Here is a 23,579-nt window from a genome sequence, read left to right as displayed (position 1 = left end):
TGTGAGTTCATATGTATAGCTGTCTGGCTGTATCCCGAAGATGTCACTTCTTGCAGTTATGCTCTGCCTCTGCCTCTTAAATGTGCTCCGAGTCCTCTTTCACAATGGTCCCCGAGCCCTGGGTGAAGGGGCTTTGACATAGATGTCCCATTGAGACTCGAGCTTTCCACAGTCTCCTATTCTCCGCACCTTGACAAGTTGTGGGTCTGTGTTAATTATTATCCACTGCAAATAGAAATTTCTAGTGAGGGTTGAGCGATGCTTTATTCTATTGGTATAATGATATACTATTAAGAATTGGTTTGGTACAATTTCCATTTAGTAGAGAATAGCAGTAGTACTACTACTAATAGTAGTAGTTTCTCCCCTACGGCCTATGACCGGTCTAGCCATAGGATGTTGGTTGGCCTGATAATTGTGCGAGGTATGGGTTTCATTTTGTGGAGCAGGCCTTAAGCTGGTTATCCCCATGATTTTGGTGCCACCAATGGGCAGGGCTTTTACCAGGCCACTCACTATTGTAGCTTGCAGGAGTCTCAGGTGGGGAAGACTGATGGTCACTTTTCTCCTCAGGCACCATGAAAGCCAGCCAGTAGGGATGAAACTTCCAGTTCATATCAGCTTGATTTCTCCTTGTTCCAGGACTCAAGTGTGTGGTGTCTTAGCACGAACATCTTACCATGACATCCTTGAGGGGCATTGAAGGTAGCCTGTGTAGTTTCTGGGAAAGGGAAAAATCGGTTTTTCTAAGAGTGTAACTCCAGGTACATTGACCTCACTCCAGTGGGAGGCTGCACATCCAGAAATGTATGAGCAGCACAAATTCGAGAAGATAGGTTAAGAAAGCAGCGGGGGCTGGAGAAATGGCCCAGCAGTCAAGAGCATTTGCTGCTTTTACCAAGGGTTTGGGTTCAATTCCCAGCACACACAACTGGTGGCTCACGGTCACATCTAACTCCAGTTCTAGGGGATCTGAGGCCCTCTTCTGGCCTCTGCAGGTACCAGGCATGCATACTTGTGGTGCATTTACATACCACGTACATTAAAAATAAATCTTTAATAAATAAAAAGTTTAAAAGTACACTAAGTTGGGTGAGTAGGAAAGGGAGAGTGTATCTGGGTAGAGTTGGAGGAGGGAGAGTGAATGTGATCAAAACACATCATACAAAATTCTCCAAGAACTAATACAGACATATATAATTGTAGAGAACTATTCAATAGTTTTTGTTGATGTAAGTATGCCAATTGATTTTTAAACCAGAAATTGAAATTAAGAACATAAAATATTCATTTAAAACTAAGAGGAATGAATAATACATATTTATATAAAATGGCTATCTTTCAAAGCAAACAAAAGATAATATGGAGAAAATAGAGGTTACAATTTACATGTTACAATTTTTTTTAACATATTTACCTCAATTTAGGCTGCTTTAACAACTTGTGGCCAAACTGCCCTCTAAATATTTATTTCTACACACATAGACAAATGTTGCTTTCAACTTTAATAAGAGGAACCTGCTCTCTCAGTGAGTAGTGGTGAATGCCGAGGTGTATAACTGCTCAAGATGTTTGGAAAAAGTAACAATTGAGTGCTTACCTCCAAACAGGATTTTTACACTCCCTCAAATTCTCAGGGATCATCATAAAAGAGAAGGTGGGAAGAAATGTAAGAGAAATTAATAAATGGGACCTCATGAAACTGAAAAGCTTCTGTAAGGCAAATGGTACCATCAATAGGACAAAACAGCAGCCTACAGAATGGGAAAAGATTTTCACTAACTCCACATCTGACAGAGGGCTAGTGTCCAAAATATATAAAGAATTCAAGAAACTAGATATCAACACACCAAATAATTCAATTAAAAAATAGGACACAGTTCTAAACAGAATTCTCAACAAAGAAATCTCAAATGGCTGAGAAACAACTCTGAAATTCCATCTTATACCTGTTAGAATGGCTAAGATCAGCCGGGCGGTGGTGGTGCATGCCTTTAATCCCAGCATTTGGGAGGCAGAGGCAGGCAGATCTCTGTGAGTTCGAGGCCAGCCTGGTCTACAAAGTGAGTTCCAGGAAAGGTGCAAAGCTACACAGAAAAACCCTGTCTCGAAAAACCAAACCCCCCCCCCCCAAAAAAACAAAAAACAAAAAAACAAAACAAAACAAAAAAAACCCCACAAGTTACAGCTCATGCTGAAGAGGATGTGTAGCAAGGGGAACACTCCTCCATTGCTGGTGGGAGTGCAAACTTGAACAGCCACTTTGGAAATCAATATGGCCGTACATCTACCTCAAAACCCAGCTATATCAATCTTGAGCATCTACCCACAGGATGCTTCATCCTACCAAAAGGATGCTTGCACAACTTTGTTCACAGCAGCATTATTTGTAATAGCCAGAAACTGGAACAACCCTCAATGTTCCTTAACTGAAGAACTGATAAAGAAAATGTGGTATATTTGCACAATGGAGTATTACTCAGCTGTTAAAAACAATGACATCAGCCGGGCGGTGGTGGCGCACGCCTTTAATCCCAGCACTCGGGAGGCAGAGCCAGGCGGATCTCTGTGAGTTCGAGGCCAGCCTGGACTACCAAGTGAGTTCCAGGAAAGGCGCAAAGCTACACAGAGAAACCCTGTCTCGAAAAACAAACAAAAAAAACCCAAACAAACAAACAAAAAACAATGACATCATGAAATTTGAAGGCAAATGGATGGAGCTAGAAAAAAAAATCATCCTGAGTGATGTAACTCAGACCCAGAAAGACAAACAAAATATCACCTGTAAGTGGATATTAACTATAAAGTAAAGGATAACCATGCTATGATCCACAGCCCCAGAGAGGTTAAGTTACGAGGAGAGCTCAAGAGGAGACACATGAATCTCGCTGGGAGGGGGAAATAGAATAGAATTTGCAGATGGGCTGCAGGCTGGTAGGGATGAGAACAGAAGAGATCAGGTGGGAAGCAGGGGAGAGTAGAGGGAGAGATGACTGGAATTTGGGGGGGGGGACATTTTGGAGATGAGGTAGAAACCTAGTGCAATGGAAATCCCAAGAATCTATGAGAGTGATCCTAGCTAAGACTCCTAGTAATGGGGGATATGGAGCCTGAACTGGCCATCTTCTGTAACCAGGCAAGGCTTCCATGGAGGGACTGGGGCACACAATCCAGCCATGAAACCTTAGACCTACAATTTGTCCTACCTTCAAGATGTGCTGGGGTAAAGGTAGCAAAAAAACCTTCTGAGACTGGCCAACTAATGACTGGTCCAACTTGAAACCCACGCCAGGAGAACGAACCCACACCTGACACTGCCTGGAGGGCCAGGAACCAGAAGCTGGATAGCCCAGACTGGCAAAAAAACAGTCAGTCAGTCAGTCAGTCAATGAAATGACTCCTAGTGATATTCTGCTATCCTTGCAGACCAGAGCCTAGCATAATTGTCATCAGAGAGGCTTCATCTAGCAACTGATGGAAGCAGATGCAGAGACCCACAGCCAAACATTAGACAGAGTTCTCAGAATCACAATCAGAGGGGGATGAAGGATTGTTGGAGCCAGAGGGGTCAAGAACACCACAAGAAAATCATAGGATCAATTAACCAGGGCTCACAGGGGCTCAGGCTGACTGGACCAACAATTAGAGACCATGTATGGGTCTGTGCAAGGTCCTCTGCGTATGTGTTATGGTTGTGTAGCTTGGTGTTCTTGTGGGACTCCTAACAGTGGGAGTGGGGGCTGTCTCTGACTCTTGTGACTGCTCTTGGGGCCCTTTTTTTCATACTGGGTTGTCTTGACCAGTCTTAATATGATGTGTGTGTGTGTGTGTGTGTGTGTGTGTGTGTGTGTGTGTAGGCCTAGTCTTATTGCAAGTAGATATGATATGTTTGGTTGATAATCCTGGGAAGTCTGCCCTTTTCTGAAGGGAAATGGAAGATGAGTGGATCTGGGGAGACAGGAAGCAGGTGGAGTGGAGGGAGGGGAAATTGTGGTTGGGATGTAAGATATGAGAGAAGGAAAAAAAAGAGCAGAGATGTAGGGAGCTGTCTCCTGAGCACCAAATAGTCAACACAGTCATGATCTAACAGCAGCTGTGCTTACCCACAATGGGCCTATACAGTACTGGCCATATATATCAACAGACAATCGTGGATCAGATAGGAGATTGGGGGGACTCTGTTTCTTTCTGCTGAACTATTTTGGGTATTGATGGATTCTGGAAGAAGGGTTATCATTGTCTTTGTCTTCAAATACCAAAACACTAGGGATTATGACTTCAACATATGGATATATGGACGTTAACATCCATTTCACAGTACAACCGGGTCCTTGTAGTTTGTTTATTACAATAGAATGCACACACAGCATGGCATTTGCAAAGAAATGAAAGCCAAAGGGAAATAACAATCCCCATAGCATGAAAGTAGTTTTGATCTGTGGATTCCAGCCTACAGCTTTAGGAAAGCCAGGGGTCCACAAAGCACACCCGGAGAACCAAGGGACTTTTATAAAAACACAAAATCTTCAATTCCCAGTGACTTAAGTTCAAGTTTTTTCTTCTTTCTTTCTCATTCAACTCACTGTGAGTCAATTGGAGCATTTCCTCTAACTCACTGTAGCCCTTGGTTTGAGACTCAGTTTCGTGGATCAGATACTATCTAGAATACTGGTAACCATAGCAAAGGGGGACAGAAGCATGGCATTTTGGACTGATTCTTAAGTCTTCCCCTCAATTCGACAAAACACCCATTATGCCTGCTTACATTTTATAAATCAAGCAATTCATACGTATGTCTTTGTCTGAGTTAATGAAGGCAGAGTTTTGACTCTTCTCAGAAAGGGCCCCACAACATTAGGTAACAGCAGTGCTGTCCACCGTCCCAGCAAACACTGATATGTATATCTAATTCTGATGGGGTAAGCCATCAGACTTTCTGATCCCGCTCAGACTTTAGTAAAGTCATCTCTGTGTCTAACTATAAACCTGCTTGTTTCCTGGTCTCAAGGATTAAATAAGATAATATCACGTATTCAGCAATGAATGAACACGCATTAAAGGGACACATACAGAATACCTCATAGAATATTTTTTAGATTTGTGCATGATACTGATGTGTCTCAGATTCCAGGGAAGTATGATCAAATGCTATGAGGCTAAATTGGACCAAGAAAGAATTATTTTAGGTAATCCAACCCAACCGAAGAACAAATATACTACATAATACCAGTTTAACCCTAAAAATAGCAATAAAGTTACTTATGTCCAGATAATATTTTGGAAATGGCATTGAGATGGATTCATCTTCTAAATTAGCCTAGTTAAACACTCAAATGATAACATTTTATACATCTTTTTACATTAGAGGTGCATGTTAGCTAATAAATAAAATGTCTAGTACTAAAAAAAAAAAATCAAGATATTCTTAAATAACTGTAGACATGAAACCTCTATTTACTATTTCCCTTGAGAGCCAACACTGGTAAGAACTCTTTGCTGAATTTCTAATCTTCCTGCATGCAGCACTCACTCTAAATGCTGCTGTATTGACTACTTTTACTGCAAAAGCCATTTTCCAAAACCAATTATGCTTACAGAAATATCTTGCAGATGATAACAAGATTATATGATATAAATTGCCAAGACATGGGTGACTGCTCCTACCTCCAAGAAACACAACTAAGCATTTGTATTTTATTTTTATTAATTTTAGGATCAAAGTCCCAAATTTTAAGAGATTGGCTGAACACATAAAAATATGCAGCACTGCATTTTCTCACAATGTAGTAAAAATTAATCAATGAAAAAGGAAGCTTGCCTTCATAAGATACTTCCTTCCTAAGAGTAATATTTTATTCTAATTAAACTTTGCAAAATCTCGGTAGGGGTACATAATGGACAAATATTCCCTTTCCATAGATGAAAAAAATAAAGGCATAAACAGGTTAGGGGAGAAGCTAGAGGTCACACAATGAGTCATTAACAGAGCCAAGAAGGTATAATGGTGTTCTTTTCTTCAAAGATGGCTCCGGATGTGTAGCCATGTGATCATGAGTATACATTTGTAACTATAGCAAAATTTAGAAAAACATCTTGGTCAAAACATATAAAGGGAATGAAATGAAATTTTACTTATGGCAATTATCTTGTTTGGGAATGACAAAAAAAGCATGCTCACTAATATTTAATTTTTCTTTACATTTAAAAACATCTGTTGTCCAACCACAAACGCAAATATAACTGAGATACAAAGTAGCATTCTCGACACTATCCTATTAAAAACCCTCATGTGTGAATGGGTGTTTAATTAGGCTGTATTAGATTAATCCCATGTCTCCATTGGTTGCAACAAATGAAAAGATAGTGTGCACTGTCATGGGGATAGACATTTAAAGCTCGATGTAACTTTCATATTTTTCTGTGTGATCGGTCAGCTAGGACTTCCCTTTAATGAAAATTTGCTTTGTAAATCAGAAACTCTTCTTAATTGCAAGGAATGCAAAGCAGAAATTCTTTTTTTTAAAGGATTGACATTACCTTTGTTGTTTGATATGTTAAAATAAGGTCCATAAGGGGCTGATCTAAACAATAAAGTTAATATAAAATAGATAAAAGCTTGCTTCTTGGACATCTATAGTGATCCAAGCAAGCTTGGAAAGAATAACCTAATGCTTCTAATATGATAGTATTGCCTATGTAGCAGCAGAATATTTGTTATAAAAGGTCTTAAATGTCATTTCTTAATGACATTTTCAGGTAATTTTAACCACTTTTAAAAATCATTGCATATATATTATAATTATCACATACGAAAAATCTCACCTCCAATTTAAACAATGTTGGGGAATTAAATGTAAATTTAAGTAGTGAAATCTAATTTTTAAATCAGAAGAATGATTCCAGCCGACATGTGAGTTTTGCTTTGTCACTGTACTGTATCCCGTTCAGTAGAACAAAGACCGGATGCATAATGAGCTAAATGTAAATGAAGTCAAATCAGCAAAACAGAGTGGGGGAGGGGAAGGTGTAAAATATGACAGTCCTGTAATGACCAGGGAGTAGAGAATTTAAATGTTTAATGCCTGCACATTCAGATTCATTTTCTGTCATCTCTTTGAATGGGTAGACTGAGGGGCTTGGCAGTCCAGAATGAAACATCATCCTCTAGACCAAAATAATCACTAATGTTATTTAAGCATGGATATGATCTGCACCAAGAATCATTCGTTTCCTATCTCTTTCCATTCCCGGTGCCCTACCGTGGTAGGGGCATGGTAAGAAAGGTGGTCGTAATTAGAGATAATTAGGGGAAATGCTCTAAGTATTTACTTGGAGCTTTCTGTCTTACCCTTCCGTACTGCATGCCAGCTTCCCATCTCCCAGCCATGATGGAACTCAGAACACAATAGAAACACAGCAACAATATGAATTGCAAATGCATGTATATCTTTCCGTTAAACCTATCTTGTTGACTCTTAATAAAATGAGTATCTGCTAAAAACTATCTTGAGCTGTAAATTGCTTTGCTGTTGATGACGGGCTTTAGAAAAACACTACACACATGCCTTACAATCAACTAGACAGAGTTGTGTTAAACAGAATAGCTTAGTGCTTGTCTGTAATTTCTCCCCTCCCTCTCCAAAAAAGGAATGAATCTTCTTAATAATCTATGCTGCTTAGCATGTGTTATGACTGTGCACGTGAAAACGCTAATATTTTATATACCCCACACTTTAGGACTATAACAAGCCTTTATCATAAAGTTCTCATATTTAACGTTTTCTCTCCCTAGAGTATGAATTGTCAAGAATATTAGCATTGATACCATTGAATGCAATGTCCTCATCACCCCATTTTTTCTCTTATGCAGTTCCAAAATATTGCTGTCTCAAAACATATCCATAAATTCATTTCACTGTCCAGGTGGTTTAACACATAGTAATTAAATTGGGGCTATACACAGTAAAGCATACACATGGACTTCTCTGATTTCAGTGTTATATTATAGTAGTGAATATTAATCTCAAAAAACAAATGCATTGATAATTTCAAGGAGAAATTCTTTTTTGTTGGGGGAGGGTATCTATGGGAGGAAAATTATTGTAAAATAAGTTAAATTTCTGGTTAGGGTGCTAATTAAATTATTCAAAAGAGTTTTTCTTCATATCAAAAAGAGAAGAAAAGAAAGAAAACAAATTTCCTGGCACTAGTAATGTGCACTAGAGGGCTGCAGTTGAAGGAGCTGCATGCAGGGATGTGTCTGGTCTGTATGCTGAGGGCTGGAGTCACAGGACTGTGAATACTCCTTACTTTATAAATAGTTAAGTGTTGCATCTAGAGGAGGTATAAAATGCTCAACTTTTACCCTTGAACCTGTCTGTGAGATATCTTAATGTTACCAAATGTGAATACAGTGAGCTTAATCAGTAAATTTGACCCAGATTTATGAAGTTCTTTTCTAAATGTGTTTATATTTACATAGACACAAGTGCATATATGTTCATAAATTTACTTTATTACGTACATTTTATACAAACCGAACCTTCAGCAGTTAAAGCACTAAAAAACCCAATCAAAACACTCTTCATATATCCTTAAGTCTATAAGCCTCTTTACACTTTTTTCTTTTAAAGAAACAGCTAAATTATGGAGATGCAGACAGCATTACAGAACATTTGCCAGGTATATCTTGATTCTTATTTGAAATTCCCACAAGAATACAGGCACGACAGACATATAAACCATAGAAAGAGGTAAAAAAAGTAGAACACAGGGACTTGTAAATAAATCCATGAATATCAAGAAGCACAGATGCTAAGATTATACATTTTCACCAGTGTGGTTCTGTGCTTGTAAACTATAAGGCCAGAATTTGCAGCGTTCAGTGTAGCAGACCCTGCTGAGGGAGGCAGAGGAAGGAGAAATACAGAGAAGCTTGGGAGGAGGGAATAAGGAAGGAAAAGAAGGAGGGAGAGGGAGGAAGGGAGGGAGGGAGAGAGAGAGAAAGAGAGAGAGAGAGAGAGAGAGAGAGAGAGAGAGAGAGAGAGAGAGAGAGAGAGAGAGAGAGAGTCAGACACAATACTGCATAATAATGGTAACATTCCTGCATGTCTAATGGCTTAAATATGTTCGGTGCCTCACTCTAGCCCCATGCCACAGCTGATGTCAAAGAAGCATTTAATATTTTATCAACAGTCCTTCTTTGAACCACAAATATATATATATGTATATCTATACATATATATATGTGTGTGTATGTGTGTGTTTTTATCCATATATATGAATATATATATTATATTAAGCATTCCTCGTTTCCAAGCATGAGGAAAACGAAATCCCTTGAATGGCAAAATTTTAAGACACATAATATTTGTAAATATCCCACATTTAGCAAGATTTACATAATTTTTGAATGAGTCTTACATTATTTACATGTTAGAAAAGTCAACATGTCCTGTTTACCAAAGAGACATATACTCACATTTTATCTTCTTATTAAACAGTAGGAATATAGGACTTTATCTATTAATGTACATTCAAAGCCTGATTGAATTATGATTCTAATACCAGTTGGACTTCTAGGTAGTTATTGAGGAAAACATTGTTTTGTTGTTTGACGGATAGTCTGCTTGTAACAAAGAATGACTGAATTGTCTTAACAAAGAAGATGAAGGCTGTATATGTTGGTTACAACAGAATAACCACCTTCCAGATCTCTTAAATCCACAATATATGTAGTGTGAGTCCTGAGTGGCTTTTGTTTTCAATGTCTTTTGTAAGCTTTTAGGGTTTTTTCTGCATCAAATGTCAAGTTAATTTACAGGGCGCTATTACTGATATGTTTCCTTGGTTTGTGGTTTTCTGTGAAAGGCAGGCAGCTGAGACCAAGTCTTAGGCTGGGGGGAGGGGCAGCCGAGCCCCTAACACATACACTGTGCCAGGGTCTGTAAATTGGCTGCCTGTATGACAGCAGGCCCAGGGAAACCTCCAGGCCTCATTTGCATGCTGAAGAATATCCAGGATTAAACCGGACTGATTTTCATACAGGATTTAGACCTGACATTTATTATTCGGTTCACAGACCTCTTGAAGGAAAGTTTGTTTTCCACTCATAGATGAAAAATCTTCCAAGATAAATAAAGACTGGCTTAGCAGTAACAGGAAATAAATATCTTTCGTGTATTCCTTATGAATTTATCTTATATGATTAACAGACAGATGTTTGCCACCAAATTGTTATATTTTGCTCTTTAGCATTTCCAAAGGAAAATATCTATCAAGGCCTCTCTCAGTGTTTCTATAAAATGTATTCATTTAATTCTGAAAGTTGAGTTTTCATAAATAAATTGAAAGACAGACATTTGATTTTTCAGAACAAATTAAAACAACACTGGAGGAGTGAAATGCTCTGAGACGCTTCATTTCGCATCTGCTCCACGTGCCTCCATGGGGATAGAGGAGATCTCGGTTATACTGGGAGCCTCGACTGCATACTCCTAAACAAAACATGAAAATTACCGCTGAATGCTTCGCATGAGCCCTAGCTGCTGAGTTTATAACCTGGACAGTCCATTTTCATTGCTAAGATATTACAAAATATTTTGTTGTTTTTTAACATTTAGATATTAATTGCTTTTGCAGAGAAGCCCTTATAACCCAACATGATGGTGATATTTTAACTGAAACAAGATTTAATTTCTAATATTGAGCAAAACATTTTCTGACACAGTACCAGTGTGAAGAAACATGACATGGCTTCTTTCTTCTTTCTGGAATGCTTTTCTATGTGGCTAGAAAAAGACTACAAGTAGTGATTAGGCAATCCCAGAAGAAGGCTGAAACCTCATGTATTAATAAACAGAATCGAGTTTTCAAATGGATTGAAAATATACTTTATACATTTAATAAGCATAAGGTAGAATAATATAAATGTTGGCAATTAAATAATACTATTGTGTCTGTCAGTACATGTGGAGGAAACAGTATAAAATCTGACACATATTTGAATTTTTAATGTGTCAATGAAACTTTTGAAAATGGATTATGGTATTTGATTTCTTTATGGATGTTGTACCAAATGTATAAAATCTTAAATGTGTACAATGTAGAACACCTCCTCTGGAAATTTTTCTGTTTGTTTTAATATTGCTTTTATTATAAATGTATACAAATCAATTTGTGATTAGATTCAGAAATATTTATTATTAAAGTTTTAAACAGACGATATCAATGAACTTCTTTTAGGGAACTATCTGTATCATATATATGAATCTATTTATTAAATGCAGTTAATAAATGAGCATGATGAATCTGTCTTGTTTTCCCTTGATTTAATTAACATACACCCAAGAAAACACACACACACACACACACACACACACACACACACACACACACACACACACAAGATCTAACCCAACTAAATATAAGTACAACCAAAGAGTACAAGTTATTGCTGTGAGACAATCTCAGTCATATTTTGTGGAGAAATACTTCAGAATTATATATGTATAAATTTTGAATGTTGACATAAATATTATTGTAAACTATGTCTACATATGAAAAGTGAAGAAAATCAAGACAGTCATTCATTGCAATAAATGGTTGAGGCACATGTGTTTTACCCTTGTATTATCTAGATGACTGCATTAATTCTTCAGTTTGTGTTATACTTGTGAAAGGACATAACAATTGTGTGTCTGCTGAAAGTGGCACTTTAAAAAACATCCAAACACAAAAAACATGCATTTACAATATTACTATCTTATATGTCTACTATATCACAAAATTTGTTTATTAATCAAATTGGGACTTTAACAAGAGACGAAAGTTTAATATATTTTCAAAAGAAATTATTTCTGAAGCAATAAATGGTGATATTTAGAGAGGCAACATACATATGCCATGCAAAGTATGTTCCTGCAACCTACTCTGGAACAATGCTCCAGTATCCACTCTTGTCATTTTTATTAGCAGTATACTTCCACAGTAGACCCTGATAATTGTATGGAAGGTGTTCATGGTTGTGTGTGACTAACATAGTACTGAGCAGTGTTTAATTGTGAAGGTTTGATCCTCAACCTGAAATCATGAAAGTGTATGCCCAAGAAAAAAAAATTCTGAATCTAGTTGTTTGGAATGGGGAGCGTTATTTTCAATCAAGTCAACTTTTAGTGACTTTATTGTTAATACACTTAAAAATATGGCTGGTTTAATGACTTGAGTGAACACAGTTATTTTGCTATTTTTAGTGATGGCATGAGAAATGGGTAATAATTGCCCCACCATTTAAAATTCTTGATACAATTCACATTCTCTCACTTTGAACTTAAGATACCTCTCAATCATATTGTGGGAGTCTTTATATCTTCAACGTAATTAGTACTGTACAATGTTCATGACAAACAATATGAGCAGGAAAAAGGATTCCTACTTTATAATCATTGTAAATATGAAATTGTCAAGCTACTCCTAATTAGTCACTGAGATAAAGATAATACGCAACTCTCTAAGAGATGCAGCTCACTTAGGACAAAATTCAAATATGCTACAAATAGATTATTGTTTCAGATGCCCATGCTTAATAAAGTTGGTGGACCATGTTTGACAAATAATTCAGTCAGGCAAGCAATCACAGTTTAAAAGTAATTAAGCAAATTTATCCTCATCTTAAAATGCCATATGCAAAAGTTCATGCTTTTGTTGGTTTTAAATGTGTAAGACACTTGATAAAAGTATTGTTTAATAAAAAAATCCATATAGTGTACTTTTTAGACTTCAACAGGTAGAGAATCATTGCAAAACTTGCCTTTAAAAAACATATAGTAAAGCATTTGATTGTTTAACATTTTTATTATTAAGTTCTTACCATTTCATACTACTCCCTGGAGAGGGGCTGAGGAAATATTAAAAATACTATAAAAATATAAAGGATAAGATATTTGTCACTCTCGTTTAAATTGATGTATGCTGCTGTCCTATAAACGTCACATCAGATAACCCTGAAAAATTACCATGAATCTCCATAATTACGCATATTCATGATGGTGTTTTGCATACCGCTAACAGCCGACTGCATGTGGGGTGGGACATGAAGGGAGTAAGAGTGATGTGACAGATTAAAATTATTACCAGTATCATGGAGATAGACAGCAATAGGACCATTTTGTTAGGGCTTAGAAAACAAAAGCATATCATGAAATTGCATGGTAATTAAATAAGTAGACATTCTTTCTTTTACATATTTCACCAGAAGATGTTAACAGGGATAAACGGACTAGAAATGTCATTCTTCCTTGAAATATGCTTGTATTTGCCATAAGCTCCTAGGTATCAGACTGTATCCTCTGGAAAGAGAATGTGCTTTTTAACTTTTCTTTGGGGGAAGGGGAGAAGATGGGGGGATGAGGGTGAATTTTCAAGTTCACTGAAAATTATGAGTTTCTTATATGGTCGGTGAGCTCTTGATGTTCTGAGTGCAAATCATCTAGATGTATTTCTTTTCTTCTGAAAAACATGAGTCCTATCCAGTAAACTCTTAAAATGCTCTGAGAGACAGAAAAGTTGTCTGGTGTCTATCTCAATAGATATTTCTGTGCTGAGGCAGAGAGCAGGGTTAATCAGGGACTCTAGAAGTAATTATCGACAGAGTTTGGGTAATACAAATGCTTGGGTAAACAGCGACTGTTCTTTCCACAAGACTGCCAGTAGAAACGACAATACCGGTATTGTCCTCCACTTCTCATTAGGGGGACTTGGGGAGGGGGCGCAGCACGGTGAGGCGGATGGGAAACTGACAGGCAAACCGGGCTGGGAACGACTCTCCTGATCCCACCACCACAGGCCCTGGCTTTTGGCATCAGGAGAGCCAGCTGCATGAGGAGAAGCCAAGCCTGTCATACCTTCTTCACATCAAATCTTCAGGGGAGGAGAGCTAGAGCACAGTTAGATCTTAATGAAGAACCGGGCACAAAGGGGAAGGTTAGGCCTTGTTAACACTCGTACTCGTTTCCTCATAAGAGACTGCGCTGGGAAGGATGTCCTACAGAACCCATGCTTCTCTTCATCAGAAAGTTACAAGGATGTGTTTTTATATTGTAAAGGGTCCGGTGGGGTGGGGAGGGAATCTTTCAGCTCTCCTGTAACTCTCAGCCAGCAAATTGTGTTGTCAAAAATGCCACATGAAACAGTGATGTCCATGACAACTGTCAAAATTGGTAAATAAATACTTTTGAATTCTTTCTGTTAATAATATTGGACTCGCTGCCATTTAAGACATTTCCTTGCATGCTTAAGTGGTACCAACATATGTCTTTGAAACACTAGGATGTGAAATTCTGTCCATTGTTAAGAGATAACAGTCTCCTCATCAGGGTGAAACACCCATGTTTTGTAGCACTACATTACTTTTCAAATTAGTTGTATGTGAGAAAAAGGAATCCTATTTTTGAAGTTCAATATAAAGTATCTGAAAGTTTGACAGCAAAATGCTACAATTATTTCTTATTGTTGTAAGCAGTCAGTCAACTGCACAAAGGTGCATTGTGTATGGCTGCAATGCACAACCTGTTTTTGTTTACGCTATCTGTCAACTGCTTAATATGCTAAGGTGCATTTTAAATGATCCTGCTCCAAAGGGAAAGGAATGCTTAATGGAATAATGTACTTTCTACTCCACACTTTCTGCAGAGGGCCTACTCAGGAAAGATACATCTGCGGTTCTTAAACTTTGGAGCATGTTGAAGGAAGGCAGGTTATTTGTTAAGGGATCTCTAAGAAGGATGCACACTGCTGTATTGGAAGTGAAATACTTGATGTTTTACAAATTCTTACATGTCTCAGTTGGAAGACGAGAAGACCGTGTCTGTACTTTGCTTGGCCTATGACGGAAGGAAGTAGAAATATGGAGAGCTAGGTATTACTTCAGGAAGTAACGTCATAGTGTGACTTCCTGTAGTCATGTGAACATATAGATCCAAACAGTGCAACCTTATTGCTAAATAAACTTACTTTATAAGAAAAACACTTAAAATACACTACATTGGTAGCTAAAAGAGAAGTCATTTCACATGCACACTGTGTCGACTCAAGTAAATTCCCACCTGCTCCCACATAATGACAACAAAACTGTGTGGATTTTGCTGTGTAAAGAAAGCTCAGTTTTGCACACAGTAGGCTGTCACAGCTCAGGTCTTACTATCAAATTATCCCTCAATTTTTGAGAGACATTACTTGAATTTTCATTGGTCTAGTATTAATATGTTCTTCTTTTTCTACTTATATGACTAAAAAAAAAAACCCCATGTAAGACATTTCCTTGCATGCTTAAGTGGTACCAACATATGTCTTTGAAACACTAGGATGTGAAATTCTAGGAACTGTTTGTCATCCAATATTCCTGTATTACAAAATGATATCTACTATTCCGTTAGTGTCTGAAGACAGCATCAAATTTGTTGCTATGTACTGTGTTCTGCTGTAATTTTGCTGTTTGTGGTTGTTATATTTGTATGACATAATTTGGTCCATGGTATATGCATATGAAATACTTGCACACATTATAAATTTCTTAGTTCACATACTTCTCAGCTCTCTAATGTCATGGATATCACCAGCCTAGTATAGCTGATTCTTCAAATGTGGAGTCAGGCTGTAAGGGCCTGACCTCATCAAACACACTTCTCAGAGAAAACTGTTGCAATGAATTCATTGTTCAAATGGTGCTTAGTGTTTATTAGCATTAATTCTCCTGCATTTTCAGACCAAGGACAGTTATATACTGACTATTATGCCTTTTGCTTATTAATTTTATTAGTGCTCACCTTAGTAGTTTATAATTAAACATGACAAGCAGATTCATATGGTATCTCCAAATGTGTTTGCTGCACTGTTAAAACAACTTTGTCATAACAAATGAAATGAGACTTTTTCCCTGAACAATAGAACTCCTTTAAATATTTTATTAATAATTACTTAAGTATTAATGTCTGGGATTAATTTCTAACGGTGCCCACTGACTTCAGCAGCTGCTGTCACTTAAGTGGAGAAAATGTCCTGCCAGGAGAATATTTAGAGGAGACTCTCTGCCTCTGTAATCCATTGCATTTTAAGTGGACGATTGTAAAATGCATATAACATGTATAATGCATCATGTGTTTAGTGCATACATATAATACATATAGTAACATTTGGCTAATAGATATAAGAACATTTCAAATGACATAGTAATAGAAAAAAGTAAGTTCACCTGAAGAAGAAAAACACCATAAACAAAACGGGCAGAATATATGTTATTGTCCTGTAATCATTGCGTGGCAGTACTACATGTATTTAAATATTTGTCAGACAACAAGTCAGCATGAGTGACTTTTCTGCTTGAAAGTGTATTGTAGGACTGACTGGAGTCCTCTGAGGGTAGCTGGTGCTCTGGGTGTTAATGACATTGTTTAATGAAGAGTCATCTGCACCGGTCTACATTACAAGACATCATGTAAAGAGGAATATTCTTTTTTGAGTAAAGCTTAGTCTTAATTTATAAAACATTAAAACTTAGGTGAATCAAAACAAAATATAATTTACTAATTATAAATTTATAAATTTGTTCCTGCAACTATCCCCCATGAATTTAATTAAAGTTTCCCCTAAAATGAGTTGATTTCTTTGAGAAACGTGAAGAATCAAATTTTCCTTTTAAAGTACTGAAAAATCTTGTCTAGCGAAGACAATTTCAATATCAGCAAAAATCAAATGTGTAATAACGCTGCACGTCTGGACAGCGGACGACCCTCTCCAGCTTCTTCGTTTTTCATAGCAGAGTGCTGAGAAGAAGGCACTGGCTCCCTTGCTCCTGCCTGCCTGCCATGCGGTCTCCAGCCGTTCTGGACTACTGCTCAGGGGAAGGGAGGCTGTGGAGGAATGGATGAGGAGCCGTGTCCTCAAAGGGATTCTCAGCTGGAGCAACCTAGCTTCAGCTTTGCTAAGCTAAGAGCAGGAAGGATCTCTTCTGGGCTCCTGGCAAAGCCATTAAAAAGAAGTCTTTTTTTTTTTCTTTTGGTGGTGGTTTGGGGGAGAGAAATGATTGAATTGGGGGTAGGGAGTGCCAAGTTTATTTTAACTTCAGCCATGGTTTGTATGCCCTAGATATCTTCACCTTTTTTCAACTTTCTTTTCAAAACAACTCTATGGGGCCTTTAAAATATTTTATACTAAATTCTACTTTGACATCAGCTCACTGTACAAGTGGAAACTGCTTGGCTTTTGTGAATCAGTGGGTTATTCTCTTGTAGTGACACCTTAAGAGCTCTGACTTAGGAGGAGACAGTATCAGAACTGCAGTTTCTAGTCACATAGAACCAATGGCATAGTCTTATCGAGGTTCAGGATTAATACCTTCTGTTGTGACTTTAAAGATTACAGAAAAGACCGTGTTACAAAATAACAAGCATTTGGCTTGGAGAACAAGAGATGTCTCAGCTTAGTGACCAAGTAGAGTTCAGAACAAACCAAGAGCTGAGGAGTTGCTTAAAAATGGATATTCACCCTAAGAGGTGCCAGGGGCTGGGGGTGAGGGAGTCACAGAGCCCTTCATTACCTGTAAGAAGTGATGGTGATGTGTAGGGGCATTACTTGATTCTTAGATCAAGCTTTCACATTTTACTTAGAACTTTGTCACAATGCAGGCAAGATTTGAAAATTTTGGTTCTTTTCTTGTTGTTGTTGTCTTTGAGACAGGGTTTCTCTGTGTAGTTTTGGTGCCTGTCCTGGATCTCGCTCTGTAGACCAGGCTGGCCTTGAACTCACAGAGATCCTCCTGGTTCTGCCTCCCAAGTGCTGGGATTAAAGGTGTGCACTACCACAACCACAGCCCGGCGAAAATTCTGGTTCTTAAAAACAATTGAAGAGAGTGAAATTGACACAGAAACTGTTTTTTTTTCTTTTCTTTTTAATATGGAAACTATACATAATAAACTAGATAATGATTTCCTGAAGACTTTAAGATGAATTTTTAAATATATGTGCCACAGAGATTTGAAAAATAAGTTATTTTGAGTTCACTTCCAAACATTTTCTTTTGAAAACAAAAAGTGAAGGAGAGTTTAAGAGAGTATAATACTGTCTTTGTAATCATATACAGTGAGGAACTGTTTGTCATCCATCTTTAGAAAATGCACTTTGAAGTAGCAACATTACATCACTTACTTATATACACTCTTTAGGTGTCTTGCCCATCCCCCTTTAAGCATAAATTCTATCGTATTCACAATACTTATTACAGAATGGTCTGTCATTTCTTCACACTATGGTAGTTATTTAGAATGTTTTCTTAAACAGAATAGTCTGGTGTTTTACTAAATATGCCCATTAACTATTTCATGGAGAAGAGTGTGTTTTTAGGTGTCATTTCCTACATTTGTATTTAATCAAGATAGCTGATGTATGTAGGCCAACAAATAACAGAGGTTCTGCTGTAGGCATTTTGTTGACCTGTTAACCTGAATTTCATTTTTGACTACTTTTGTATTTAAATTTAAATTCCATAACCTACATAGGTACGGGGGATTGATTCTCATCTGCAAATTACACCCCTACTTAAAAATAACCGTAGCAGCAAAAGTAGGTGTTCATTCTAATCATCAATATTTTGTTCATTCTTGGACAATTTTGTACATATGTACAACATATGTTCATCATATCAACCTGAAATACCACCCCAACTCCTTCCAGATCCCTCAGCAACTTTTTCTAAAGACTTGGAGCTTGTATGATTGGCAGTCCTTCCTCAGAGAGGAGTGAAGGGGTTGACAAGACTGATATGATCAGGAGTAGATGGAGATTATTCCACGTTGGATGTGAACATCAGAAGAGCCCTTCATTCTTTGGCGTTAGTGAAAATTTGACCACATTTCCTTACATTTTAAGTGCTAATACAATTATGAAAACTTTCTAAATATTTTTCTCATGAGTATAATTGGCAACTCTCATTTACTGAAAATAAAATTGATATTGCTAATATTTTCAAGACATAAAGCTTGTATATTAAAAAAATAAGAGCAATCTTAAGCTAAAGTGTCATATGAGTATGGTCTCTCAGCTGCTAACTGGTGGACCCTGCCCATTTGTAAATATGCTATTTACATAAAAGAGTATACATGAATGTTCAGTGAAAATACATCTACAAAGATTAGAAAGAAAGTTACCACCCTATCTATTAATCGAAGGGTTCCCTTCCCTGGGAAGCTTATAAATAAAATATAATGAAACACAATAATTCTATTTTCAGCTATATTATTTTCATTGTACACTGACTTTAAGTCTCCCAAACCTCTCTCCATGTAGTATGCAAAGCTGAGTTTTATTCCATATTTTTTGTCATCTGGAAGTTGATAATTATTTTAGGTCATTATTTGAGCATCTGTTTTAGTGCTCAGTTGGTTATTTTTGATAATTTAATAATCTTAATGTGATTTTTGCAGAATGATCTTTTTAATTGAAGTATGAGGTCAAGATGATGGTGTATTTACCTTTGTTTCTTTAGTATCATATAGCCTGATGAAGTATACTTGTAGATACCGTCACAGCGATAAATAAGCGAATAGTAAATCTTCATGCAATGCTATTTGGACAATAGCTATTTCTCAGAGTAGTATGCTAATTTTAAAGGGAATTCCATTGTATTAAGACACAAGTAACTTTATACCATTTGAAAAACTTCAAAATATTTGCTAAAATGTAACTTTTTCAAGTAAAAGGCACAAACATCACTGTCAAGCATATGTCCCCCTCTGTGTGTTTTAAAGAAATCATGTGAAGACTTTGTATAAGAACATGAGACACACTGAGTATACAAACCACACTAAGGGCAGGCCCCATTCCCAGCAGTGAACAGCCAGTACAAAATGAACTCAATAGCACTTTCGAGTTGCTTTGTCTCATAAGTCTTTGTTTGAGCACTTCTTTTACCTTATGGGTCTTTTCTTAAATATTATGGATTTTGATTATGTGGAGTTTTTATGAGTTTTTTATGTGTTTCATACTTTTCCTTTTTTTTCTACTTGTTTGTTTTATCTTATTTTTTCCCTTTTGTTTTCTAAAGAGAGAAAGGAAGAAGGTATGGAGTTGGAAAGGCGGAGTGCTGATGTGTAGAAGATCTGGGTGGAGGTGAGGTAGGGAAACTTTGAACAGGATGTTTTTATGGGAAAAATTTCAATAAAAATGTAAACAAAAATAAACATACCAGTAAAAGAGCATGCAATAACTGCACATGGACCAGTGGGCAGTTGTGTCCAAGTTTTATTTCGGAAAGTAACTCACCACATAAGAGTTTTGGGTTTTGGTTTTGGTTTTTACTGATTTAAAGACATGTTAATTAAATGAAGTCTCTAGATCATTTCTCATATCCATTCACAATGACTTTGTGACAATAAATTGACATTTTCAAATCTTGATATTCCAAATTTTATTTTTAAAGTTTTATTTATTTCTAGAAAATGCTACCCTTTTCTTGATGGAATTGCAGTCTTTATGGTGCTACTACAATATTATTACTGTATTTTTTAACACCAAAAATATGCTAGACACATTTCCCACAATGCATGCACACTTTTTTATTTTTGCTCTTTGCTACATGCACATGGTTCTGTGTGTCTCACTGAATTCTCTTTTCTTTTTCTAATATACATCTCTTTCTCTGTCCTCCATCTTCCTCTTCTCCTCTGTTTTCTCCATCGTTTCATTCCAGTCATGGATTTTCCTTCCTTCTCTGCCTTCAGTCCTTCCTTGCATAGCATAGTGAACATTAAGAACATTCAGTTATGGCTGGGCTCTAACCTTGCTCAACTTCAGCATTAGCAGAGGGATTCTGTTTCTTGAATTCATTAATAGTGTTTTGCCACAAAAGGCTTTGTAGTTCTCTCCTGAATATTGAGCCTAGCTTAATAACATTCCATTTATGTTAAAGACACATTTAATCTATAAATGTGACCTTTAGAAAAATTCTCTTGTTTTTCATTAAAGAAATACTGCATTACAAATACTAATTATTCTTTGATGCAGTATTTTAATTAACTAATCATGTGCTATTTGCAGCAATAAAGAATGTAGCAATGTATGTACAGTAATGCTATGCAATGTTAAGATCAATATCAAAGAACCCATTTCTGCAGAAAAGATATGCTTGGATATCTTCTCTGGATGCAGTTTCTTTTATGAAATATTCCGTCTAGAATGGTGCTTTCTTTTGCTTTTTGTTTTGTATTGTTAAATACCCATGCAAGCCTGTTTAAAATGCTGAACCTATCGTTAGCCCCATCGTTAATAAGTGAACGTTCACTGGTGCATATTAGCAGGCTCTCGCAATGTGGTGAAATTGTCACTGAAGTGTTTGGAATCCGAATACAGAAAATGACAGGCAATGCCGAAGGTCCGGCTTCACTGCATGTCTTCACTGTAGCTGGAGTCACTGGATTGGTGAGACCAGTTTAGGTTCAAGGTCGCTGCTGACATTCAGCTGTCATGGCTTCATTGTCCGCTGGCCTTCTCTCCATTGACACATTCAAGAGTACTTTACAGCAACCACAAAGAGCCGGTCAATTGATACCATTACACTTCATGCACACACAAACCACAAGCCTGTTCAGGACTGTTGATACAGTCTAACATTTATTCATTAAGGGATCTATTGAAAATGCAACTTACCCAGCCCCACTCTTAACAACATAGACTTACTTGTTTAGTCTAAACATTTAGCTTCGTCTTTTTCAAGTTTTGCACAGCGTTCTCTAATTGAGGTAACATTATCTGCATTTTAATGCTACACCATTTATGTCCAGTGAAAGATTACCTGAAGAACCCTGCCATCACCACACTAGTTTAAATACAGGCAGTTGTATAGAAAAAATATACACAAAAGATGTAAGCAGGGGAAAGGGAGATATTTATTTGTTCTGGGAATGCCACGGAAATCCAGTTGCTTAGAAATGAAATAAGAGTCTGGAGTGAAAGGAGGGAAACCCAAGCTTGGGTCAGGGAAGAGGCAGTGATTAGCTCCATTGTTAGGAGCTCTTTGAGCTTCGTTGGTTGTAAAGAAAAACCCACTAATGAATCTATTGAAGCTTGCCAGAACTTTGTGTTGAAGACAACGTAAGTTATGGTATTGATCTAAAAAAAAAAAAAAAAAAAAAAGGTAGGAAGGCGTGTGGATACATAAAACAGCACATATGTCTCTTTATTAACAGCTTGCTCGTAAAAACAAAAAAAAAGTTGTTTAAAGATTGTATGTTGCACAAATGGCCTATTTAACATCATATGTTTGAGTCAATATTCTCAGGTCTTGAAAAAAATCTTGACTATGAGATGTAAGAAAATATATCCTATTTAATGGTTAAAAGATCAGGAAATCAGCGAAAAGTCATGTAATTAATGGTTTCTTGGTTTCCCACCAATATTTGTAAAAGAAAGACAAATTTAAAAGTTAAGTTGAAAGGTTGTTTAATATTTTGCATATCTTAAACATGCAAAAATATTTCGTTAAGAAACTTAATCAAATGATATTAAAAGTCAAAGACTTTTTGGGGAAAAGGCCAATATGATCATGTACTATGCATAGTAAAAATATGCTTGCTTTTCTTACACTGTATGTGGTGTTGCTAATAGAAATGAATCTATTTTTCCAGTCTGATATAATATTCAATTTCAGGAGTCTATTTAATGCACAAACAACATTAAATTCTAAAACAAGGCTATAGACAATGTTAGATTTTAATTAGCAATTAGTATAGAAGAAAAAATAACTCCAGTCAATTACTTGATCAAGATCATTGCTAGGGCTGGAAAATATACACCATGTAGTAAGCAGTGCTGTTAATACTCTTCTGAAAGTGCTATTCTGAAATTTTGCTAAACACTTCAGTACTACATTGGTAAAGTAAAATTCAAACACTTAAAAAAAAGTCCTCGTACCCCACAGTTCTCCATTCATATACATAGCTTGACTTTTGCATAAGAATGAAGTTTGCTACTTGGGAAGTATAATTCTCTCTCTCTCTCTCTGAGAACTTAAATGTGTCAATGGATTTGTTCATATTTTCATATACATGAAAATATTGTTTCTTCAAAGCATACTATTTCAGGGCATCAAGACCAACTGCTAAGCGGAATCCTTTCTTGCAAATCCTTTCTTGCCAAGGGTCTCTTGACTGTGACATCTAAGTTTTCTAAAGCTGCAGGGGACTTTTTGTGGAAATTATCTATTAGTTATCATAGAATTCTATCTTTAATTTCATGTTGACATATGGAAAGATAGCAGTTCTACAGAAGATAAGAATACTCTACACAGTTATTTAATTCATTTCAGTAATCAAACAGATATGAACAAAATCTAAACATAATCAAAAAATCAACCATCAATAAAAGACCTACTTAGATGGTTCTAGATTTTCTCAGGTCCAAACCACCAGGAATCCATTATTGCCAAGACTTTTTTTTACCAATTGCTTTTCCTTCATTATATGTTTTAAAGCCACATTTTAAAGTATGTATTGTGTGTGTGCATGTGTGCACATGTGTAGGCTAGAGAGAGCTTG

General features: G+C 36.7%; 1 long non-coding RNA gene across 2 annotated transcripts in view; it reads right to left on the bottom strand.

Annotated features, from left to right (window-relative positions):
- LOC128106362 (uncharacterized) overlaps positions 1-10,365 on the bottom strand; it is a 34,355-nt gene extending 23,990 nt beyond the window's left edge. Inside the window, exon 1 of one of the 2 annotated variants that reach the window (XR_008216676.1) lies at positions 517-10,365. This is a non-coding gene — a long non-coding RNA (uncharacterized LOC128106362). The remainder of the gene's footprint in view (positions 1-516) is intronic. The other variant, XR_008216675.1, reaches the window with a different exon arrangement.
- Between the last annotated feature and the right edge of the window lie 13,214 nt (positions 10,366-23,579).

The sequence above is a fragment of the Peromyscus californicus genome, unplaced genomic scaffold (assembly GCF_007827085.1).
Source record: "Peromyscus californicus insignis strain IS unplaced genomic scaffold, ASM782708v3 Scaffold_9__1_contigs__length_137607984, whole genome shotgun sequence".
Taxonomy (NCBI): domain Eukaryota; kingdom Metazoa; phylum Chordata; class Mammalia; order Rodentia; family Cricetidae; genus Peromyscus; species Peromyscus californicus.
This window is presented reverse-complemented; position numbering and strand designations above follow the sequence as displayed.